This window comes from Xiphophorus maculatus, chromosome 14, assembly GCF_002775205.1.
Source record: "Xiphophorus maculatus strain JP 163 A chromosome 14, X_maculatus-5.0-male, whole genome shotgun sequence".
In the NCBI taxonomy this organism is placed as follows: Eukaryota; Metazoa; Chordata; class Actinopteri; order Cyprinodontiformes; family Poeciliidae; genus Xiphophorus; species Xiphophorus maculatus.
In genome coordinates, this window is record NC_036456.1 from 27,548,389 (window position 1) to 27,567,203 (window position 18,815).

Below are 18,815 nucleotides of genomic sequence, written 5' to 3' on the forward strand. Positions count from 1 at the left end.
TTTGAGTATTTTTTGAATGTGCGTGAGTAATTTTTGAGTGTGCGTGGCTATTTTTTTGAGTATGCGAGAGTTTTTGGTAGTGTGTGAGGGACAAAACGTAATTTTTTGGAGTGTGCGAGGCTATTTTTTTGGAGGATGCGAGAGTTTTTGGTAGTGTGTGAGAGACAAAACGTAATTTTTTGGAGTGTACGTGGCTACTTTTTTTGAGTATGCGTGAGTTTTTGGTAGTGTGTGAGGGACAAAACGTAATTTTTTGGAGTGTGCGTGGCTACTTTTTTGGAGTATGCGAGAGTTTTTGGTAGTGTGTGAGAGACAAAACGTAATTTTTTTGAGTGTGCGTGGCTACTTTTTTGGAGTATGCGAGAGTTTTTGGTAGTGTGTGAGAGACAAAACGTAATTTTTTGGAGTGTGCGTGGCTACTTTTTTGGAGTATGCGAGAGTTTTTGGTAGTGTGTGAGAGACAAAACGTAAATTTTGTCCTAAACGGCCCCTCATACTTTGTCACCAGCACAGATTGAACAATGGATGCCTAATCGCTTGCTCACACAAAGCCCCGCCTATTTCCACAAAGTGTCATGTCCACGAAGCGGTGCTGTGGTTGTGTGTTGTCTCCTACCCTCTCTCCTGCAGGGCGTGTCGGACAGGAGCGGCCAGCTGGAACTCATCTATTCATCAGGAGGAGCGTTTTTATAGAAGCCGGATCCTGATAGCGCTGCCAGATGGTTCTACGCTTCCAGTGAGTCCTCGTTCCTGGTCAAAGAGTCCTCGTTCCGAAGTAATCCTCGTTCCTGGTCTGTAAGAGGGTCTGGTTTGGCCTCTCGTCCGGCTCCACGCGGCTCCTGCTCACAGCCGTTCCCCGTCTCCTGCCTGGCTCCGTTTCCTGTCCCCCTCGCTCAACGCGCTCGCCTGCTTGTCCACCCATCGACCCCCAGTGGATGCTCCGTCCACCTGTCTGCAGTAATTAGTAAACACCTGGTGGAGCTGTGAGTCTGCTTTCTTCAAGCATCAATAAGACCAAGCTCTTTAGTAATATTATTTAGCAGTCTAGATTTTGTTGTCTGTGGTCCATAGTCAGAAGGGTATCTATCTAACATATTATTTTGAACAGTATTAAAGTCTCCCCCCATCAGTATCATTCCTTTTGCATCATTAGTTAATATTTTGACAATTTGTTTCAAGAAGGTGTTTAATTTAATTGGTTTAAACCAAATGTAATTGGTTTTGATCTGTTTTGTTGGTTTTTAATGCACTGCCTTTAGTTTAGATAAATTCATTTAAAATTTGGAAGATCACTTCCAATTGTTAGGGTTAGCTTTTTAGCAAAGTTGTGTGTGCAGGATGACCAACAATCTCTTCTTACTACCAGGCAAAAATATATTTAGTTCAAAATACATTTATAAATCATGTTTTTTTTTTTGCTTTGTTTCACAATCAACTTTGTTGTTGAAGTTACACATAATGCTTACTTTGTATTTTATGTTAATACTTAATATTTTGTGATGCCATAGTTTATGTGTTAAATTATTTTATCTTTTTTTTGCATTTGTTTGTCATCATTAATGAAGCACTGCATGGTGTTGCAGTGCTGATAGGCTGCCCCCTGTTTGTGTTGTCCTTCCTGGCATGACCTTATTTTTAGATTAGATTTAGAATTTACCAGATACTGTAATCATGTTTATTAGCATCATTTGTCTGTTACTGAACCTTAATAGACAAACATGTTAATGTTTTAAAGAAGGGTTAAGTTATAAAACAAAATCCAAAGTTTTGAATTTCTCACAGAAAACTATCCAGGCTGAAAAGAGAGGGACAATTGCAAATCTACATTAACATGTAAATATAACGAAACTGATCAGCTAAACAAAAAGGCATTAACCAGAAAGGTAGCCCAAAGACCCATAGTTACTGTGGATGAGGTTCCTAGTTAAAGTTCGGACCTAATTTTAATTGAGAATATCTTGTCCCGCTCAGAGGAAACCACTGCGCGTTTGTTGGAGCGCCACGTACGAGTGAAAGGGGGAGGCGATGGGTGATGATAGACACACGTAATTAGTAATTCACTTCATTGCTTGGATTTTACAGCACCATGTTAAGTCCCTGAACTTCACATTTTAACAAAAAAGAAACGCAATGCGACTAGGATGTAACGAGTAACACGATGGTGTTGTAGAAATGTAGTGAAGTAGAAAGTACAGATACTTACTGTAAAATGTAGTGGAGTAAAAGTCAAAAGTATCCATTATTAAATCTACTTAAGTACAGATACACGAAAATTGTACTTAAGTACAGTAACAAAGTAGGTTATTGTACTTTGTTACTTCCCACCCCTGCAAACTGGTTCTGATTTTAATATAAAGTCTAGGACAGTTGAAAGAAATAAAATAATTAACAAAATTATGAGGCTCTCCAAAAAAAGTCCCTCAGATTTGTCTGATGTCGATAAAATAAATTTAGCCACTTTACAAGATGAGCACAAATGTAAATTTTCATCATTTTCACCTTTTTGTGCAGTTTTGGTTATGGAAATCAAACTCTATTTATCTACTACTTCTAAGAGTATGAACAAAAAAGCTGTAAACACATGAATTATCAGGTTCAACCTTAATAAAAGAAGATGAAAGACAAATGAATTGTATTTTACTCGCGAGGAGAACGGACAGAGACGTACTCAGTTACAATCTCTACACAACAAAACAACTTCACACAACAAACACAGCAAACATAAGATAATATATACTAAATATTTCTAACATGAATGTTGTAGATCTCTGAATATTTTTAATTTGTGTAATATCTTCTGTCTATTCTTTTTATTTTTCATACCAATGTATTTACTATTGAAAGCTACAACCCTGGCATACTTTATAATATATTGTGTTCTATTTCTTTTTTTGTTGTAATTGTAAGCAAAGATGATTATTAAAACAAAAATGTTTATCTTCAACCTGTCATAAAAATTTATGTGGCAGGTTGCGTTTACAAAATTTTTAATTTTCTTTATTAAATCTGAAAAGTGTGGGATGGATTTGTAGCTATAATAATTGATATAACATGTGTTCACGATATAGTTTGCTGCAGTCAAAGCTACAATTACAGTCTTTTCGTGTGTCTGTACCAGCTTTGCACATGTAGATTCACATATTTCTTTGTGCAAAAGCTCTAATATCAGATTGGATGGAGAGCCTATACAAACATTTTTTTTCCCTACAAGATTTCTGTAAGATTTAGCTCTTAGCTTTGACTGGGCTGTTCTAATGCGTTGCTATTTCATATCCAGTAGTCAGACTACAGTTACTTATCAAAATCATTTTTGTGTTACTGTGCGTTACTATTTTCTTTTGGAATTTAATTTTATTTCCTCTATCAGCAGTGACAGAAATGTAAACAATGGAGGGAAAAGAGAGAGATGCACATTTTGTTGGTAGAAAAACAGGAACTACTGTACTTTGGGTTTCTGTCGCCAAGTCCAATTATTATAAGTGGCTGTGGGCTTCTTTTTTTTTTTTTTTTTAAAGACATAAACCCCAGTATGTGTCTGACCTCCAATTACTTTTAGTCAGGCTCTCCCTGTCCATCATTTCCCGGATGATCCGTCCCACTGTGTCTTTGTTAATGTTAAGTTAATATATTACCTGTCAATTACGTTGAGCTATCCAGAACATTGGAAACATCGAGACTAATATGAACAGCACAATAAACTTGAAAACAGCCACGAACGAACGAGTCCGTAAAGTTGTGCAACTAAACACCATTATAATTATTAATATCAAGATTAGGGTTAAAATCCTTCTTAGAGTTTTCCAGAAAATAGTGGACCACACAAAAACATGCACAAATTACTAAAGTTTTTTTTTTTTGTACTGCAACCATTGAAAAAAATCTCCCCTTCAGTTCAACCTTATAAGTGGAGACACATTGTTGATGTTACCATTACATAAAATAGCTAACAATTAAGTAGTGGCAAAAATCAATGTAATTTTCACAGCGTTGTTGTTAGCAGCTGCTGAAAGTAACTAAAAAAGTTACTTTTAATGTAACTTAGTTACTTTCCAAATCAAGTAGTCAGTGATCTGAGTTACCTTTTCAAGGAGTAATCAGTAATCCGATTAAAGTTACTTTTTCAAAGTAACTATCACTGGCTGACAAACCCTACTGTTGAAATCATGAAAAGGTCTTTTTGTCTTCCTGAGAGATGTGTTTTCCTCCTTGATGATAGAATCCAGCAAGATTTATGATCCACTGGACTGAGAGCCATGAAATGTTGCCAGAATGGATCCATTTTCTTCAAGATGGACTTAAGTTCTTTTTCACATTTACATCATGAAGTTTGCCTGTGCACATCACTTCTGACCTCCCAGTACATCCTTAAAAGTGCATAACAGCATGTATTTTTTTAAATATATTTTGTACTTTGTAGTGTTAGACAATTAGACTTCGATCCATCATACTCAATATCTTTGACTATCCGATCAATAAAATAAGACACACCACTCTCTAAGGCTTTTATGATGCTGCTGTAACACCTTCAGCTCAGACTTCAATTGATTTTAAGGCATGTCAGGTTTGGAGTTTGTCATTTATTCACAAATCCTCAATTCTAAAATGATGAGAATGAGAATTAAGTAAACTAATAAATGAATATTATGGCTTTAATCCTGTAATTTAGACTTTGTTCTCATCACTGTATATTTTCATTTTTGTTTTCAGTATGACCCTAATACCCTGTCGTAAAGGCAAATACATGCACTACATGTGTTTTTCTTCATGAAATGCAGTTAGCATCAAAATGAAATTGCCAAATATTTGTTTGAATGCTGAACCTCGTTTCAAGTTTCAGTTTCATACTATGCACATAGTATTTGATTTGTCACTGAGCCAATGGGTGTTTTTTGTCGCTTGACAGTTTTTCAAATGCAAATGATGTTGAACCTGCACACAGACCACAAGCATCCTGTGCTGACTTCCTGTCTAACTGTGCTGCAAGATGATACACCAAGCAAACTTCTTGTGCAAGCCTCCTGTTTTTAACGCACTTCTCAGCTCCTCCTGTCTATTGTCAGCAGTAGTTAGTAAACACCTGGTGGAGCTGTGAGTCTGCTTAACTCATCATGCTAACTACTTGTCAGTCCAGCGTTTCCTCTACTATTATCAAGAGGGGGCGCCCCGTCCCACCAAGAAGATCAAGATATATCGTAACTATCGATGTTCACAGCTAATGTTATTGATTTTATCAGCCCAAGTTATGTCAGATCACGTTGTGAACGATTCCTGTCCCTACGTGGTTGCTCTTCTACTTGATGCATCTGTCGTTATCACAGGTAACTCCTTGCCTCTTGTGAGAGGAGAGTTAATACCCAATACAGCTGCAGCCCACAACAGAGTTCAGAGTTCAACATAGTTTTAAGTGGATTTATATGACGAGATTCACTTGGGATGGATGACCTTCATCCGAGTGACACACCTTGCTTCATTCCATAGGCTAGCGGCCAGAGTGAAGTTGGGTCCCACAGACCACACTCATTCACCGTCACTCTCCTGTTTTTCACTACGTGCTCTTGGAATTCGCCCAGGTTAAAATTTAGTGACTTGGATTTTGAGTAGTAGAGGTGTTGTTTTTTTCTTTGCTACCCTGGTGAAAAATAAATATACTAAGTATGTTAAATATTAGTATACTTGAGCATACTTTAAGTCAGACTAATCATGAGTATACTTCAAGTTCACTTAGGATTAGTTAATTTAAGTGTGACATTTTGGAACAACTAATTATGTGCTTAGTGTATTTTAATAGTATTTAAATCGTATTAAAGCAGAATTTAAAGTGTAGTAAGTGTACTTTCACGTACTTTTTTTGGAGCAACTTAAGTTACACTTGGTATACTTTAGGTATATTGTTTTTTATGTAATATAAACATGATTGATTAGTATATTTTGAGGTCACTATTTTTGTGATTGAATTACATTTAAAATATATTGAATTACATCTAAAATATATTTAGAATGTATTTTCAGTATGACTTTTCCTCTCCTACTCCCTCCCTGCCCTGCTTGCTCTGTTTTTGTCTTGTCTTTTTTTATATTTTTGGAGCCTTTCTTTGCAGATCTACAAATTTGCAAATCTACAAATTATGGATCTGGTCAATTGGTCTCTCAATGCAATTGATCAAATTTTCTTGACGGGAAGACTGGGCACAGGAGAGCCCTGTTGTCCTGCGGGGACACACCCGGCCGGACACAACCTGGATTTATTCATGATAACAGCAGCCTTTTCTCCTGCCTTTTACAACATGGCGCCACCCAAAGTTGGCACATTTAATGGACTTCTAATCCAACTTTTAAAGAAACTTCTCATTAAAAGTGTCATTATTTACTGAACATACTAACATGACACCTGTTCCTAATAATAATTTTTTTTTTTACTTTATTCATCCCAGCAGGGAAATTATTTCGCAGTTACAGCACACGACAGGAGCTGTGTCTGCAGGCAGCCAGCTGAGCCGGCGCCATTTTGTGAAGGAGGACATGCGGCAGAGGTCGTCGGGGCCGGGAGTCGAACCCGCGACGTCCGCGGGTCTAAGGCCTCCAAACGTGGGGCGTGCTAACCCGCTGCGCCACCACAGCATGCCCCAATAGGTGTTATGTCATGTTTATGACAGTGTCACACTAATATATAAAATATGTAATGCCAATATACTTAAAATGCATTCTAATCTAAATATATTTTAAATGTAATTCAATCACAAAAATAGTACACTCAAAATATACTAATTGTGAACGTTTATATTACATAAAAAGCAATATACGTAAAGTATACTAAGCGTAACTTAAGTTGTTCCAAAAAAGTACATAAAAGTACATTTTAAATTGTTCTTTAATACAATTTAAATGCTATTAAAATACAATAAGCACAAAATTAGTTGTTCCAAAATGTCACACTTTAAGTTAACTAATCCTAAGTGAACTTGAAGTATACACTTGATTAGTCTGACTTAAAGTATGCTTAAGTATACTAAAATTATACTAGTATACTAAAATTTAACATTTTAGTAAGATGTCTGTCTTAGTATATTTGTTTTTCACCAGGATGGTTTTGCTCATACAAATGAGACAAAGTCTTGTGGAGAGAAATGTTGAGGTCACAAACGTAGGTCCTACATAAGTTGTATTTGGCTCTCTCCCACTTCGCTCTTCTTTTTTTTCATGTGGGAAGGATCAAGATGGACTTCACTGTTTTTTTTGTCTGCTGGTTTTGCCATGTATGCTTTACCAAACTCCTGGTTGTACTTGGCCATCACATATTTCCAGTAGTCTGATGCCTCCAGGCTGACATCTGGACGAATGTCCCAGTGTGGGTAGATTTCCTTATAGTTTTTGTAAAGGTGCCATTCATCCTTTGTGGCACTGCAACAAAAAATCTTTCCACTGACAACCAGAGAAGAGCAGATGTCAGTCATAACCTGCTCTGTTCCCTCCCATCTATGCTCACCCAAGCCCTGTGGACGATGCAATGAAGCAAAATGTTCAGTGTGTAATTTTCCTCCTGCATCACAGGGTACGGCACAGAATGGACACTGCTGGCCACAACCAATCACTCTGTTGAAAAGCTCAACATGGGGTTTTACATGGAGATGACTGAGTTTGGTTTCAAAGGGTCTGTTCTGAATATCTGTCCTCAGAGCTTCTGCCATGTCCTTCACAGACACTGTGAGCCAGTGAGCGAACTGTTTCTGATCAGCATTGTTTAGGACCAGGAAGGCACCAAGAGCATTCTGGGAAATCACCAGTTTGTCACCAAGTTCTTTGCAGATCTCTTCAACAAATGTCTTCAGGCTGTCAGTTGCTATGGCCTTTTTGATGGCACCATTGATGCTGCTAATACTCGACTGCAGATGTCTGTCTTCAATTTCACCTAGAATAGACCCATCAGAAAAATGCTTTTTTATTCTGTCAGATATCTGGGATTTTAAATAATCTTCATAGGAACAGATGTAGTAAATGTTATAGCATAGACCAGCCAAGGCGTAATAATCAACAACAGGAATTAAGTTAATTATTGATATTTATTATTAAATACATGAAGGATTCCCGCTAGCTTTATCCGTTCGTTGTCAACCCAACATGGGGATCACACCAAACAGAATGTAAATATTCAGGGAAGTGCCACAAAATAAACAAAAAACAAAATGAATGGAAAAGTGGTCAGCCCGCCCTCACAAGTACTACAAGCAAAAAACAATCCTAACTGGGCGGACTAACAAAAAGAAAAAAAAAACAAACGCTAAAAAGGACAGCAGGAGGCAGTGCAAAATCTGTGAAACAAAAACACAAAAATTACTAAATGCATATTAAATCATTTTAATCAAATCAACCTAAAACACATTAAAACACTGCCTACCTGCATTGCATAAATCAACACTTCCAAATCAAATCTTGGTGTATCCAATCTGGTGCAACCCTAGCAAATAAAACAATATATAAACACACAATTCATTCGGCTTAAAAAGACCAATGTATAAAACCTACCTGCGGCGTCGAACACCCACACCCAGGTAACACTACCAGCCGAACACCATCAACAATGCAGTCCTGTATAAAAACACCATATCAGCACAACTTACCTAAAAGAATCACTTTAAAACAATTTCCCCCAACCTACCACAGCCAGCAAACAGCGTGGGCCCAACACACAGCTGGTCTAACACATGGAAAATTGACACCTGGCCACCACCCTTCCAGCTTCCCTTTTATGGAGGCACAGGCTGGAGAGAGTGCGACATCTAATGGTGCCACCTGTTACATAAAGGTAAAGTTCAAAATCATTCCTTGAAACAAGATCCATTAAAACAGAATATTGAAAAGACATTCGTGTGCTGAACTCTTCTCCTGTCAGCATTTCATCGATTATGTTGAGGCCCAAGGAATGATAGATGAAATCTTCCACAGCAGGTTTCAGACACTGATTAGTGAATTCTTCAGCTTTCTTCTGGCATTGGTCTCGTTTACAGAACACATCTTTGAAACCTGTACAAAATTTGTTTTTCTTTTTCTGCAAACATTTATAAGGATCTTTTTCTTGTATAAAGTCTTCATGCATCTTCTGAAACGTCCTGGCTGCAAATCCACATACAGTATGTGTTGTTTCAGAGACACCTCAAACTCTATGTCAGTGTCAACCTTAGCATTGCTCAGCTTCTCATCAATGATGTGAAGAATCTCCTGGATGTAAGTGTCGTGATAATTAGTTTTTCTCTTGATTTTATCACTAATACAATCATTGCAGGAGGATATGATGCTGTCAGCGGTTTCTTGCCTGGCCTTTATAGAATCTGTCGAGTTCCACCATCCTGTTAGTTTGTGTTTGATTTTTTCTCTCCGTCCTTTGGGTTTGTATGTAAAAGGCTCCAGTCCACAGTCTTTGAGGTTTTTGTTACTCAGCAGTTCACATGCATGGCTTCCCTTAGGAGAAAGATTTGTTTGTAACTGATGGGACACACTGGTGAAGATATTTGAAGTCTGTTGTTCAGAGAAGGCCAAGGTTTCCAGTGTTTCAGTCCACATCTTATCAAAATTTTCATCAAGCTCTCTGTCAGTCATTTTAACTTTTTTCTTACGACATTTATCAAATAAAGCACAAACTGCTTTCTCAATTTTGTCTGTACAAGTGGCCCTGATTTTGTCGAGTTCTTTCAATCCCTCTTTAATGTCAGCTGTTGTTATGATCTGATTGAACACTGATCTTTCAGTTTGTCGTCGAAGACTCTTTATGCTGTTGGACAATTCCTCTCTGTATCCTTAAACCAGATAAACATGACCTTCTGGCTGATCAAAGTATTTCTTCAGATTCTCAAGGATCTTTATCTCCCACTTGGTCAGCTCTGTGGTTGCTTCACTTTTCAACTCGGTCATGAATTCATTCATATCAGATATTTCAGATGTTGCAGCAAATGAACCAAAATTGGAAATTCTTGTTTCTGCTGTGGTAACCCATTTGTACATTTCCTTTTTGAACTCCCACTCCCATTGGTTGTACTCTGTGCAGAGCCTCATGTAAGCATCAGCCACCAGGCTGTTTCTGAAGCTGAAGATGAAGTTTTCATGTTTTACTGCGTTCCACAGGCTGGTTATCCACTCTCTGAACTCCAAGATGTTATTAGAAGTTGACTCACACTTTCCCAGCTGTTGGATGATGTTTTTCTTGAGTTCATAGACAGTCTCACTGTATCCTGCATTGACTGGAGCCATTGGTGGGTTTCCATTCCAGAGTCCAGGAATGTAGCAGTTCCCAGTGTCTGGATTATACTCCATCACATCAGTGAAACTCTTGTTTTCCTCTTTCTTCTCCATTTTAGCTGCTGCCTGGGTCATCTCATTCAGCTGTTCTAACAGCAGCTTCCTGTCTCTCAGGTTCTTCTCATGAGCTGAAACATCAGAAACGTTCTGGTGAACAAACTGACATTGAGGCTTTTTGCCGACCTCCTTCATCCTGAGGAAAGCATGCACCACTATCTGCAGGATGTCTTTCATCTCTGTTGAATTCTCCATTGCAATATTGATAATGGTGATGTCACTCAGACCAACAACAAGTGTTGCCAGCTCATTGTCATGCTCATGGCTGTTGTCCAGCTGTGCTAGCTCTGGTGACTTTAAGCCTTCAGTGTCGATGATCATCATGAAGTCACAGTTGAGAACTTTCTTGAAGTCTTCATTGACTTTGATGAGCAGCATGAAGGCACCTCTAGTGCATCGACCACTGCTGACTGCAAACTGAACTCCAAACATGGTGTTAAGGAGAGTGGACTTCCCTGTGCTCTGAACTCCAAGAACTGTGACGACCAGGATCTTTTTCTTTGGAGACACCAAGTCATTGAGCTGAGAGAGAACATCACTCACCCATCTGAGAGGAATGTTGGAAGCATCTCCATCTACAAGCTCAAGAGGAAATCCATCCAGCAACAACTGAGCACAGAGTTTGGGCAGCTGTTGCAGCTGTTGACGTGATTTATCTGTTTCTGGAAGGTAAAGAGAAGCTTCATAGATCTGACCCATTTCACGGAAGAAGTGCTCAACTCCCAGTGAGCTGCTGGAAAGTTGTTGGTCAATTTCTTTGATCTCTTGTTTGTTTTCAGAATCTTTGCATTTTTCCTTATAAAGTTCCCGAGTCCAGAAAGTTCTGTTCTAGACAAGTTGTCGAGGTTCATTCTCATCCATTTCAGAAAGTAACACCTTTCTCTATGTGGGCTGGATATTGCACTAATGAAGCATGTCATTACACTTGACATTGCATAGGAATTTTGTTTTTTACGTTGCTCTTCTCTTTTCTTTTTAAGATTGCTCTTATAGTTTTCTATATTTTCAGAACCAACTTTTCGGAGACGAAATTCTTCCTTTCCCAAAAATGTCAGTTCCTTCCATATTTGACCTTGCAAAGGAAACTGATTTTCTTTGAATTGAAAAGTATCTTATATCTCTGCAGTGATGGCATCTGCATTTTTCTTTCCAGCCTGGCACTCTGGAGAATCTTCATCAACTGGAATTCCCAGTTCATGAGCAACTTCAGCCATCTGCTCTACTGACATCTTCAACCGTGGTTTGGTAAGTACACTGCTCACAGTTTTCTTCAAAGATTTGACAAATTCTGCATCATTTGTTTTGTTAGTTTTTATAATTATATTGTTTTTTGTCAAGTTCAGCTTGGTTGCTAGTTTCTTCAGAACATCTGGAGTAAGGCTCCTGTTCTGTTGGTTTCCCACCAAGAAGATTTGAGCTTTATGGTTTTTGTTTGTCAGCAGTTCACACTCAGAGTCCAGCTGGTCAAAGAAAACAAAAACTGCAGCGGATATTTGACACAAAAAGGAGAATTGAGTTTCAAATGAAGCAACGTCTCCACGAAGGTTAGCTATAGCAACTGGTTCACTGAAGATGTCCATGTTTTTGTTTCCACAGGGAAGGTACCAGGTCATTTCAGTCAGTCCATTGGATATTCTTCTCTGAATGTCTCCAGACTCCATGTTGTGGTGAACAAAGGTGTCATGGTATTGCTGAGAGTTACTCAGAAGTTTATTGAGGATCTCTGATTTGGACAGAGAGCACTCACCCAGTCTCACAAATGAGATCATTGGAAGTTCAGAAAGAACTATTCTTTCTTCTATGAAGCCTTTTGATTCTGAAAGATTTGAAGGTCTGTACTTCTTAACAATGTCTCTCATGGCCCACAGCATGAGGGTGCACTGCTGTGTATCACAGTTAGGAAGCAGCAGAGGAACAGAGAACTGACACATGGACATTTTTAGAGCCAATTCTTGATGAACAAAACCATCAGAACACAAAAGGAGAGCAGTCATTATATCAAGAGGATTAAATGTTTCAGTTTCATTTGGGCTCTCAAACAGATCCTCAAAATTGCTCTCTGTACTCTCTGATTCATCATCACAGTTTGACTCAGAAGATTCATTACTCAAGTCACATGATACACCTTTTACGTTCCTAGCAGTCACATTAACCATCACTAATTTCTTGAGAAAATTCAACGGGATATTTGATTTACAGTCGCCCAGGTTATCAGTGATCGTCTTCTCATCAATCCCAAGTATTTTGCTTAATGATAACTTCTCTCTGTGGTACTGCTCCAAGCCCAAATCTTCCAAAAGCCTCTCAAGGTTGGTCTCTGTGAATGATAAAGATACATCAAGTTTTTAATGTGTATGGGTGTGAATTCTAATTAAATACTATTTTTAACTTCAGCATTGCAGATTTTATTTTTGCATCGTAGAAAAGAAACATTGTTCTACAATTGAAACTAATGATGTTTTATTTGCCAACGTAAAAGGGACATATCTTGCAAAATATTTTTTTAGCATTTAATTACATTTTATTTTGTGCTTGGAGTCTCTAGTATTGCATAAAAGTTTAATTTAATCTCAACATAGATATATTTATATTCTGTTAGGGTCTTATTTTTCAATTTGTTAATTTTTTCTCTATTCGCTATTACATCTTTTGAACTATTACGTCACAGTATTTTTTGAGGAACTGCTAAACAAGGTTATGGTTTAGCATGGTTTTCAATTTTGTAAAGATGCCAATTTTATTTCTTGCATTAATTTTCAAGTCCAAGGTTTAGGGTTAGGGCTCAATGATGCCAAAGCTGTAAGTGGATAAATGAGAATATTCGGTTGTTGGGCATATTAACTCACACATTACACCATTAAGCAGCATCATATTCTCTTTGAACTGCCTGGTTGAATTTATTTTTCTTGGAAATGTACAAACAAGAGTATGGAAAGTTCTCTTTGTTTGCGTTAAGGACTACAAGGACCAGAACTTCAGCAATCTCCGCTCCCATGAAGAAAGATTCAGAGTAAGACTTTGTTTGATTGGGGCATCCGTTCCTTCTATCTATGGAAATGACATACACATCAAACAATGAGCTGCAAATAACACTAAAATGACAAACTTTATTTTAGCCAAGAATTTATTGCGTGTTGATATGACAACTTAGCCATTGTTTTAATTGCAGTAACATTGTGCCTTCTGTTTATGTTAGTGCTGTGTCCCTGCTAATATAAACATACCTACTTAAGACAAACTACTTATCTTGAGTAGCCATGTTCTTAGCTACTTAAGGACCTAACCCAGGGGTCTCAAACTCCAGTCCTCAAGGGCCGCTGTCCTGCAGTTTTTAGATGTGCCACAGGTACAAAGCACTGGAATTAAATGGCTTAATTACCTCCTTCTTGTGTAGATCAGTTCTCCAGAGCCTTGATAATGATCTAATTATTCTATTCAGGTGTGGTGCAGCAGAGACACATCTAAAAGTTCCAGGACAGCGGCCCTTGAGGACTGGAATTTGAGACCTCTGACCTAACCCGTACAGAGTCTTTCGAATAGTCTTATTACATCAACATTGTTTTTGCCATTTTTGTATTAAGGACTATATGATCCAAATGCATTCAGTGACATTTTTGTGCTAGTTTTTGCCAACTCTTGACCTATGTATAGGCCCTGTTTCTAAAATGTGTTCATTCATGTGGTAGTAACATTCCAAATAGAAGTTAAATAAATAATTTTAAAAAATGATCTTGAAGGAATACTGAGAGCAGAGGTTGCGCTAGACTTTTTTCTTTTCCGTTATTTAGACTGACGACGTCAAAAATATCCTGTCATATTCCATTTTTATCTTTGAATTTTTAAATGATATTGACAGAGGCTAATCATTTTAAATGAAAGTTTTATGTGGTTTAATTAATGTTCGACAAGTTGAACAGAGAATCCAGATCCCATCACACATTAATCAAGCAGATGAACATATCTAACGTTTTCTGTACCTGCATGCTCTCGCCCTCAAATTTAATCAAATCCAAAAACTTTCATTGTTATGATATGATCTTTGTTATTAAATGCATCACAGATGGAGGGAATACATGTTTAGCTCCTGTTTCTGAAGCATGAGGGCATTCTCAGTGGTTTGGAATAATGCAAATGCAATTGGTTTTGATCTGTTTTGTTGTTTTTTTTAATGTACTGCCTTTCATTTAAATAAATTTCAAATTTCCAAGATCACTTCCAATTTTTAGGGTTATCTTTTTAACAAATGTGTGCAGGATGACCAACAATCCCTTCTTAATACCAGGCAAAAAAAATAGTTTTAGTTCAAAATACATTAATAAATTATGTATTTTTTTTGTTTTGTTTCACAGTCAACTTTGTTGCTAAAGTGACACATAATGCTTACTTTGTGTTTTCCTTTCTTCCTCAAGGTTTTGTTTTCCAGGCAGGTCACTGATTTCTGTCCAGTCATTTGTCTCTGTTGTCTCTTGTAACGTTTCTTCCTCCCTGCAGTTGATCACAATGTGGTTCTCCATTTCACCAACAGGAGTCTCCAGAGGCTGAGAAATTAACTCATGGCTGATCTTATACTGTGTTGTCTTAACATGACGGCAAACAGCTGTGAAGATAATAACAACAATCATAACAATACCTGAAGAATCAGACTGCTCATTGTTCTTTGTCAAATTGAATGCACTGACCTTTACCATCTGTACCCGTTTCATGATAATCAGCTTCACAGTCGGCACATGTTGTTGATCCTGGGTCCTTTTCTTCTTCACAGTAAAGATCCACAAATGAATCTTCAGTACAAATAACATAAAAATATAAGACTACATATTTTTCAGTCTTATAATGGGTACAATATTTTTCATCACGTTTTTCTACAAAGTAGCTGCTCACCTCCATTGTAGAAAATGACTCTAATACTACTTGTTACAGTCACTGACCTCTAGGAACTCTCTTCATGAGAGAGCTTTTTCTTTGTGTTTCAGCTTTACCTGGCTGCCACAGGTGCAATGTGTTGGAGCTCGTCAGCCACATCATAAAGAGCTACAACCAGAGATGTCAGATCTCTTTTCTTCTTTCCTTCCTGATGTGATCTTGTCTGTGAGCTGATTGTTTGTGGAGACTTTGGATGGTTTTGCTGTGAGCATTTTTATGAAGCATCAAGTGTATAACTAAAGTTTTGTTTCTATTCACACTGGAAGCTGGTAGGGGTTCTCTGCCATTTTGTTTAACTGTTTTCTCCTGTTTTTTGGTTAGTCGGGGAGATCAGGTATTGTACTTTCTTTTTAGTTCTCTTCTAAAAAGTGTTTTTATTTTATATTTAAAAGGGGGATGCTTTGTTTGTTGTTTTTTCCTGGGAGACCCTGAAGCTTAAAGTTTCCCTGTGCTTGTTGTCTACTGTGATTGAGATTTTACTTCAATTGTAAATTAAACTATATTTTGCTACTGACACCAACTGTTTAGGATACTTTTTTTGTGTTACATCCAGTGCCAGAACTTACCCTTACTGGTCTTGGGGGTGATTGTAACACTACTTCATCATTTTTCCTGTATTTGTTTTGCTTGGGCACAGCATTGGTACTGGCTTTAGTGTATGTGCAGATTAATTTTCTGATTTTTAAAATTTTCTCTGCAAAGAACCTGAAAAACTTGCTGCAGGCAGCATTAGATTGAAATTCAGGTGGTAACGTCACAGGAGGGTTTGTGATTCTGTCAACTGTTGCAAATAAAGCTCGAGCATTGTTAATGTTTTTGTTTATGACATCTGCAAAGAAAGCTTCCTTTGCATGTTTTAGTGTTGAGTGAACAAACATGCTGGTAGAGACCCGCCCCAAAAGGCAGTTCTACAAAGTACCGACTCAGCGGGGCTGTGATAGTAACAACAGATTAGGATAATAAAAATGCCACTGCCTGAAAAACAGAGTCTACTTCTTAATGTGGTTGTCATTTTCAAATTAAATTCACTGACCTTCATCATCTGTAGCAGCCTTTTGATAGTCAGCCTCACAGTCAGTGTATGCTGAAGGAGGGCCCTCGTCTTCCTCACCATAAATATCCTCTGAGTTGTCAGATCTGGGCTCCTTAAAACAAAAATATATAATTTAAGTATCGCGTAGATGGATGGACAGTGATATAATTTTCATTATATTTTGGACATTCATAATGTGGCTATGTACCTCCATTGTGGGTCAAACTCTTGAACATTCAGCTTCTCTCTGAAAGAAAAGGACAAAATATTGAAACATTTGTTTTGATAAGTGAAAGAGTAGCAGCATTATCTTCCAGTTCCTATTTTTTCTTTTCCTGTCTGGTAGTGTGGCACTCAGAATTGTTGAATGATTGTCAAGGAGAGGCTGAATAGATGCACTTTCTCAAGTAGAGCATTACAGCTTTTGCTATTATAATGCATATATATATACAGTATATATATACTGTGTATATATATATATATAAGGGTGTCGGTCTGGGACATTTACCCACCAGGGTCGTGGCAGCAGAACCATTGAGTCTGTCTTTGTTTTACAGATAAAAACTGTCTATCAGTCCTGAAAGTAAAGAGAAAAGAATAAACATTTAGCTTAAAGTTTAACTGCATTGGTGCCATGACAACTTAATAAGCTGAACATCAGAGTGCACACATTTGGACCATCACAGCACCTTTATTAAAACATCAACTTTTATCACTATATACAGCGTGATGATAGTTATAATGAAAGAATCCATAAATCATAATGCATGTAAAATCCAGCAATGTCAAAAAGATGATCAATTCCTAACTGTTCTAAGCATTTAAATCAGAAAACAGGAATTCACATACATATAATTTTAATCTTTTTGAAACAGGAAAACGTATATAGTGTTTTTTTCCAGAAACCTTTCACCACAAAACAACTAGCTTAACGTAAAACATAACTCAACAAACCCTGTAAACGACGGTGACTGACCATCTGGAGCACATTGATTAACATTAATTTGATATTTTATGTTTTATCAGCAGCTGATTCAAAATGAAGTTCCAGTAAATCTGTTGGGCATCACACGTGTGAATTAGTTTCCTGTCTTTTAGCCCTGATAATATCAGAGGTTAGTATAACAAGTGAATATTGACTCTTTTATTTCGTGTTTTAAATCAATCAACAAAACAGTATAAATAACTTACCGTAGCAGAAGATTTGTTTGAGGACCGGCTGTTTTTCATTAAAAACAAAAGTCCCTCTCCTTCTTCTAACAGAACTGCAGGACTGCAGTGCAGACGTCCTTTTGTAACCTGCTGAAAAACACTTTCACTTTCATAAACACGTTTTTCAGTTGTTTCTTGTAAATCACATGGTTTCCATTACATGGTCATTCCAGCTCTGCTGTTGGGATACATTTTTAAAAGAACTGCAGCTAATGTCTACGACGTTACGACAGAGTACTAGCTAAAAAAAATAACAAAATAAAATAAAAATAAAAATACTTGCATGCAGAAAGAAATTTCTCTTTGCACAGTTTTCTGAGTCATTGTCCAAAGTCGCCCCCTGTAGGTCGGTAGGAACAACAATCCAACAAATTGAATTGTAAAACAGATTTACGGTAATATGTTGAAAAATTACATCTTAACATTGTTAGTAACCAGATTCTTCTACCTTAAATACCCTACAAATAAAAATAAGAAAATAATATATATTTGTTAGTACCGTGTCATTATAGTAGAGACATCTACAGTCTTGGGTATTCTGGATGACTTTTTCAAATAGACTTTTACTGCACCGTCTGTCTGTCTGCCTCAGTGTCATTGCTGTAAAGTTCTCCTCTACCATTATCAGAAATAGTTTAGTTTTTCTTTCACTGTTCATCTCACTGCTCACAATATCCCAAAGAAAGAGAGACAAGCAGTGCAAACATGTTCAGTTCCTTTATTGTCCCCCAATGGGGGTTTTTATTTTCTAGCCAGGCATTTCAAACATACAAAGCAACATGAAATAGACAATATTAAACACAGATAAAGCATACAAGCACCAATTCATTTATATGCAATGGAGATTGTGAAAAAATTACAATGATTGGTCAGAAAAAAGTGGGTAATATGTGCTTTATAATTTAGACCTTTCAGTCTGCCTCAGAGTACTGACTTACACCAATCAGCTGGTTTGCTGCTTTGGCCTGTATTTGCACCCAACTACAAGTATTCAAGAAAATATTTAAACTGTAACAAGTCATTATCTAACATCTTATCTTTCCAAGGTTGCAAATCTTAAATTTAATACTTTTATTCAGTGTGAATCTGTATGACATTGTGTCTTTTAATGAGAATGAGAAAAGTAGAGAGAGAGAAAGAGAAAGACTGCAAATCACAGAAGTACAAAAACTGGATTAACAAAGTATATGAACCTAATGTTTCAAGGAAGAAGCATTCTGTGTTTCTACTGAACTGTATGATTCAGAGATCATATATAATCTCAACAAAGAACTTGTAGGTCACTTAAAAAAACATCTCTAAT

At 37.2% G+C, this 18,815-nt stretch overlaps 1 pseudogene; it reads right to left on the bottom strand.

Annotated features, from left to right (window-relative positions):
• Positions 1-8,038: 8,038 nt before the first annotated feature.
• Positions 8,039-17,614, bottom strand: LOC106700403 (annotated as a pseudogene).
• Between the last annotated feature and the right edge of the window lie 1,201 nt (positions 17,615-18,815).